The sequence below is a fragment of the Cyanistes caeruleus genome, chromosome 16 (genome assembly GCF_971803275.1).
Source record: "Cyanistes caeruleus chromosome 16, bCyaCae1.hap1.1, whole genome shotgun sequence".
NCBI classification, from domain to species: domain Eukaryota; kingdom Metazoa; phylum Chordata; class Aves; order Passeriformes; family Paridae; genus Cyanistes; species Cyanistes caeruleus.
This window is the reverse complement of record NC_141716.1, coordinates 9,315,776-9,322,410: the sequence shown is the minus strand read 5'-3', so window position 1 is coordinate 9,322,410 and position 6,635 is coordinate 9,315,776. Positions and strand designations below refer to the sequence as shown.

Genomic DNA, 6,635 nt, shown 5'->3' with positions numbered 1-6,635 from the left:
GGCCCCTGGCCCGTGCGCGCCCCGCGGAGCCCGGCTGCCCGGAGCCTTCTCCCTGGAAAAAAAAAAAAGCCACGGAGGGAGGGGAGGGGCTGCTGCTGCCTTTTCCCCCATCCTCCGTTTCCGGTTTGCTGCCATATTACTCTCTTTTTTTTTTTTTTTTAATTTTTTTTTTTTTTATTTTCCCCTCCCCGCGGTGCCCCCCCCGCCCCGCAGAAGGGGTGAGCGGGGGCGGGCGAGGCACCAGCGCGCCGGGGCCGCGGCGCTGCGCGATGCTGCTGCCGCCGGCGCAGCCCTGAGCCCGGCCCGGTGCGGGGCGGTGCGGGCACCGAGCGCCGAGAAGGCGGCGGGGGGCGGCGGCCGCGCCCCCGGCGCGGAGACAAAGCCGGGGCCGAGCGCTGGAGGCGAGCGGCGGGGGCGGCCCCGCTGCGCGGACCGGCGGGAGGTGAGTGGCGGCGGCGGCGGGGCTGCCCCGCTGTGGGGCAGCCGGGGGGTCCCGCGGTCCGGCGGGGGTGCCCGGGGTCCGGCAGTGGGGTCCGGCGGGGGGATGCCCGCAGTGGGGTCCGGCGGGGGGATGCCCGCAGTGGGGTCCGGCGGGGGGATGCCCGCAGTGGGGTCCGGCGGGGGATGCCCGCAGTGGGGTCCGCCGGGGGGATGCCCGCAGTGGGGACCGCCGGGGGGATGCCCGCAGTGGGGACCGCCGGGGGGATGCCCGCAGTGGGGTCCGGCGGGGGGATGCCCGCAGTGGGATGCCGGCAGAGAAGTCCGGAGGGTCGGCGGGGAGATGCCCGCGGTGGCGCCAGCCGGTTGTGGGTCCGATCGGGGATGCTGGCAGCTCGGCAAGGAGGCGGTGGGTCCGGCCGAGGATGCCCAGGCTGCCGTGGGGTAGCTGTGGCTCCAGAAGCGTGGGATACCCGCAGCCTGCAGAGCTCGCTGCGGGTCCCCACAAGGATGCTGGCGGTCTGGTGGCGGGTGTCGGTGGGGCGGCTGTGGGTCCAGCGGGATGCACATGGTGTGGTGGGTCAGCCGTGGGTCCGGCCGGGGGTGTCACTGCCTGGCGGGGCAGAGCGGGGGACGCGGGGGGTCCGGCGGGGCGGCCCCGCCTGCCTGACTCCCCTTTGTTGTGCTCAGGGGCTGTGGGGGACCCCCGGGAGCGCAGGGCGGGGACAGCCGGGCTGTATGTAGGCCAGGACATGAAATATTCATCGCCCCCCTGCTTTGATGTCTCGTGATCTGCTTCCCTTGTCGTGTTTGTTCACCGGTGATTCTGGGGCCGGTGTCCAGCCCTGGCGGACCCGGCAAGTCGTGTCCCTGGCCGTGTCCCTCGCTTGCCCCTTGCCGTGCCCGGCTGGCTCAGCTGCTGGGGGGCTGCAGAGCCCCGGCTTCTCCGATTTAAGACTTCATCCAGTCAGGAAGTTCCCCATTAGCAGCCTGGGCGATCCAACCCGCATGTGTGGCTGCAAGTGGTGGCAGTGGCGTGTCCCCACTGTCACAGCCCCCAGCGCCCTGCAAGAGCATCGTGGTTTTTGCCCTGAGCCACACGGGGGTCAGGATGAGGTTTTATCCTGCTCACTGCCGAGACAGGCTGTGCTGCATCCTGGGGGCGCTTGGGATGGACACAGGATGGACACATCCCCTGCGGGGATGGGGACACTGCACAGGGCTGTGTGCCTGGGGGAAGGTGTGGGGGGGGCTGGCATCTTGTGGCACCGATCCTGGCATGGTCCTCTCTGGTGCTGGGCATCACATCAGGGAGCTGTGCAGCCTCGTGTGAGACCTGCTGGACTGAGTGGGGATCTGCTCCATGTCCCTGTGTGTCGCTGGCCCTGCACAGGGCACTCTTCCCTGGCACTTTCTCACCCTGGTGGCTGCTGTGCTGTGCCACGGCTCAGCCCTGGCCATGGTGCCAGGAAGTGACTCTGGTCCTGGTCCTGCTCCCAGAGATGCTGAGCAGCAGTGAGGGCTGGCAGGGAGCAGGTTGTGCTGCCCTGTGGGTGCCGTGGCCCATCCTCCTGGCTCCCCAGAAGTGATGCAGTGGAAGGGATGTGATGTGACGGGCAGCCAGGGGGTCCCTCAAGACAGGTTCCACCACACTGTGTCATTAGGAGCTGGGGACAGTGGAGGGCACAGAGCACAGGGTTTCCTGAGGTGAGCTCCTGCCTGTGCAGCAGGGACAGGGACAGGACAGCACATATCCAGCAGTTCTCTATGAAACTGCATGAAGGTAGCAACAAAAGACTTGATTTTCCTTTCTCCTGCCCAGCTGGTGGCCCCAGAGGAGGGGTGCTGGGGATCTTTGTTGCTTTCCTCTCAGCTGAGGAGATCCCCACTGCCAGCATGAGCGGTGCAAGAAGGGAGTCATGACAAACCTTCCCGAGACCCAGCCATTAGTGATGGAAGCCCTTTTGTCCCTGCCAGCTTGGACACCCCCCCTCAGAGCACAGTGGCTCAGCGTGTGCCCAGGCCCCCCAAGCAGCAGGTGTTGGTCAGACAGTCACAGGGCTGCCCAGGAAGGCGTGAGGAAGGGGATGTGCAGGAAGACATCAGCAATCTTCCACTTTAAAACAATATCCTTTCTGTTATTTTCACTGTTGGACTGCTCCTGACACCTTTGCTGTAGAGTTTGATCCTGGCTTACCTGTGCTAAGCCATCAGCTTCGGCTGGCTCTGGATCCAGCCAGAGCAAAACCGTGGCACTCGGTGTCTGAGCCGAGGCTGGTGTGCCGGCTTCCCGGGGGAGCTGTCTCTGTAATCATTAGCCAGTTAATGCTTATATATCAGGAAGGAACACCTTTGCTTAGGAGATCGAGGGTCAATTCTCACTTCCAAGCTTTGACCTGGGAGCAGCAGGGCAGGAGCTCCTCTAAACACCTCCTGGCTTTGCCAAAACAGCCCAAGACAGGGTTATTTATGGGCTGTGCAGCTGCAGGGAAGGGAAGTCCAATGTTCCCTGTCTCGATCGTTAGTGGCCTTGCAGTGCTCCCTGTGTGATGGAGATGCCCTAATGATAGCTCTGCCCTTTAATGACTTTGTGCCAGAGTGATGGAAAATCATGGAGGTTCCGCGGGGAGGCAGAAAGGGCCATCCCAGCCCCTGCTGGGGAGCAGGGGGATGAGACACGGAGAGCGCTGCAGTGACCAACCCATCTGGAGGCTCTGCTGCAGAGACAAGAGGGTCTTTCTCTGCCTTGGTGGCGTGGAGGGGACATCAGCCATCCTGAGGCAGGGATGGCCTTTAGCAGCATGGGCAGCTCCTGTGAAGCAGCATCATTTCACTGAACACACTGAGGCAAGCAGAGGATGGGGCTGCCGCGCCTCCAAAATCCCGTCTGCCTCTCCCTGTCACTGGTGCGGGATCATGCCTGGCCTTTGAAGTCATCACAGAGCTAAACTCCTATCTAATGAGACCTGAAGGACTTGGTCCCCAACCTCTCATTTAAACAACCAGCAAGTGCCTGTAAGATCTTGAAAGAGACGAGGTAGGAGGGAGCAAGCAGCCTGCACCTCCTCCCAGCATGTCTAAGCAGGGGGAACCCGCAAGCATCCCTGGGACAAAGCACTGGACTCCTGGCATGGCTGTGGGAAATTGGAAAGCCTATCTGAAGTGCTATTGTTTCCTGTGCTGTCTATTTTGCAGCTCGGTTTCCAACTTGTTTCTTTATCTCTTGGAACAATTTCCCATCTGAGCTCACTTCCGCAGTGCTCCGCATCGCGCTCCGAAGCCCGCCTGGAGATGTGTCCAGTGTGCATCCCATCAGAAACAGCCTTGTCAGACAGCAGCACACCCCTGTACCTCCCTGCAGAAGGGAGCCCTTCAGTCCCATGCCTGGAGAGGAGCTCGGACCTCTGGATGGAAATAACCATCCGTGCATAGCTGTTCCTGGGACAGGAGCACGGGCTGTCACTGTTTCCAGTCCAAGCTCCTCTTCCTGACCGCCTGTAGCTGTGGGTGGTGCAGTCCAGCTCCCCAGGGCTTGTGTCTTGCTGAAGTTTCCACCCATCAGCAAAAAACATGCCGTGTGTCATGGGGCTGTTTTAAAGCCTTTGGTTCCTCATCGCTTAAATGGGCAGCAAACTGGGAGATAGTCCAGCATATCACAGAATCGTGGGGTGGTTTGGGTTGTAAGGGACCATAAAGCTCATCTAGTTCCAGTTCCCTGATCATCTAGTTCCAGACTTGCTCAGAGTGTGCTTAGGAGGGGCAGCCAGGCCCCAGCTCGGTCCCAGGTTGGCAGAGTGACCTTGGCACGGTCCGTGTTGGGAAGCGGTGCCGCCGTGCACATGGCTCTGCACACACGCGCTCTGCAAAGAAAACCCTGAAACAGATTTCAGGAACAAATGCGGTTTGAACCTGGGCCAGGAACCAGGACCTGCAAATCTGCGTGTTGCACTGACTTCCCTCAGGCTATGGATCTGCTGGCTGCTCTCACTGGGGAGCTGGGAGGGGTTTTTGAGGGCTGGGGGCTGGCTGGGCTGCCGAGGGCATCGGCTGCTGGGGAAGGTGGGACTGGTCATTGATTTTAACTCAGCCCTTAAAAAAATCTGCCCGAGCCTCTTGACTCCACGTAGTCTCAGTGGAGAAGCAGTGTTTGAAATATCCATAGGCTGGCATGTGGGATTGGTGGGCTTGTCTGGAGAAATGTGGAGAACTGAACTGCCTGGGAGTTTAAGGCAAAAAATAAGAAATGGGGGACTGTGTGTAGTGAGCCTGCCCTCACCTCACAGCCGTGGGCCCCATGCCAGGAGGGCAGTGGGATGGCTTTGGGGTCTGCAGCCAAGGAGGACATGTGATGCAGGGACATGTGTGACTTGGGCTGTGCTGTGGTTCTCTCCCTATGCTGAAAGACTCAGAGACTGGCCCCGAGTTTCCCAGCCCATGCTTGACCTGTTGTGGTCTCACTCCTGTGACCGTGAGGTTTCGGCTGGCCCTGAGCTCCCTGTGCTGAGGATGGATGGATGGATGGATGGATGGATGGATGGATGGATGGATGGATGATGGATGGATGGATGATGGATGGATGATGGATGGATGGATGATGGATGGATGGATGGATGGATGGATGGATGGATGGATGATGGATGGATGGATGATGGATGGATGATGGATGGATGGATGATGGATGGATGATGGATGGATGGATGATGGATGGATGATGGATGGATGATGGATGGATGGATGGATGGATGGATGGATGATGGATGGATGGATGGATGGATGGATGATGGATGGATGATGGATGGATGGATGGATGGATGGATGATGGATGGATGGATGGATGGATGGATGATGGATGGATGATGGATGGATGGATGGATGGATGGATGGATGGATGATGGATGGATGGATGATGGATGGATGGATGGATGGATGGATGATGGATGGATGGATGGATGATGGATGGATGGAAGGATGGATGGATGGATGATGGATGGATGGATGGATGGATGGATGGATAATGGATGATGGATGGATGATGGATGGATGGATGGATGGATGGATGGATGGATAGATGGATGGATGGATGGATGATGGATGGATGGATGATGGATGGATGGATGGATGGATGGATGGATGGATGATGGATGGATGGATGATGGATGGATGGATGATGGATGGATGATGGATGGATGGATGGATGGATGGATGATGGATGGATGATGGATGGATGGATGAATGGATGAATGGATGGATGGAAACCTGACTGCACGTTGTGAAAATAGTTTCCACCCAGTACAGCTGCTCCCATCCTTCCTGACTGTGCTTGGCAACCTTGGCCACCAGAAGCCTGGGCAATGAGGGTAAAAGCCCATTGCTACATTGCCCTTCCACCATGGGAGAGGTTAACAAGTCCAGCCTGTCCTGAGCAATGTGTCCCCCTCCCATGCCACACCCCAATCTAGGGGCATCATGAGAGGGTCAGGTCACTGCTAAATTGGTCCTAAAAATATCTCACCTTGGGGCACCCTTTTGCGGTAATCTGGGGTTGGAGGTGTAGCACTGTGTCTGGGTTTCACTTCTCCACCTTGCTTTCCCACTGCCTTCCTCAGTTTCCCCCAGGAGCACCTGAGAGGCTGTCACTGGAGTTGGGTGAGATTCTAGAGTGTGTGCCTCAGTTTCCCCCTCTCCCAGTCCCAGCTGCACTGTCCTACCCCACGCACACCCCACGGGTAAAGCCTCCCCTTAGGCAAGGCAAGTAGAAATGTGATTTCCATGAAGCACAAGCACCTTCCTCATCCTCCTCCTCAGCTGCAGCCAGTGCCAGCAGCAGTGGGGTCAGGCAGTGCTCTCCCTGGGCTTCTGATGTTCCTGGATGGAAGCGTGTGCTTGCTGACTTATGCAAAATAACTTCACAAAAAGGCTGTTGGAGTCACTGCCTGCTCAGACGGGCCCTTTCCTTCCCCTGCCCATCAGGCAAGTGCTGGTGGGGCCCTGCTGTGCTGGGAAGGGGATTGGGAATCCTTGGAACGGTGTGAAGGGAGCTTCCAGTGAGCACCCTGCTGCAGCAGGCAGGGAGGGTGACATGGGATCAGGAATGGTGCAGATGGAGCTGCAGAAGTCACTGTGACCAGGATGAGTTCCATACTCCAGTGCCATGAACAGCTGAGGTCAGAAGTGTGTGGGGTGGGAAGGCTCAGGCT

At 59.0% G+C, this 6,635-nt stretch overlaps 1 protein-coding gene across 3 annotated transcripts in view; it reads left to right on the top strand.

The window, feature by feature from the left end:
• Window positions 1–315: 315 nt before the first annotated feature.
• SRC (SRC proto-oncogene, non-receptor tyrosine kinase) overlaps window positions 316–6,635 on the top strand; it is a 29,419-nt gene continuing 23,099 nt past the window's right edge. The window contains exon 1 of one of the 3 annotated variants that reach the window (XM_086852432.1): window positions 316–442. The gene's annotated coding sequence lies outside the window, so the exon portion shown is untranslated. The remainder of the gene's footprint in view (window positions 443–6,635) is intronic. The other 2 variants (XM_086852431.1, XM_086852430.1) reach the window with 2 other exon arrangements.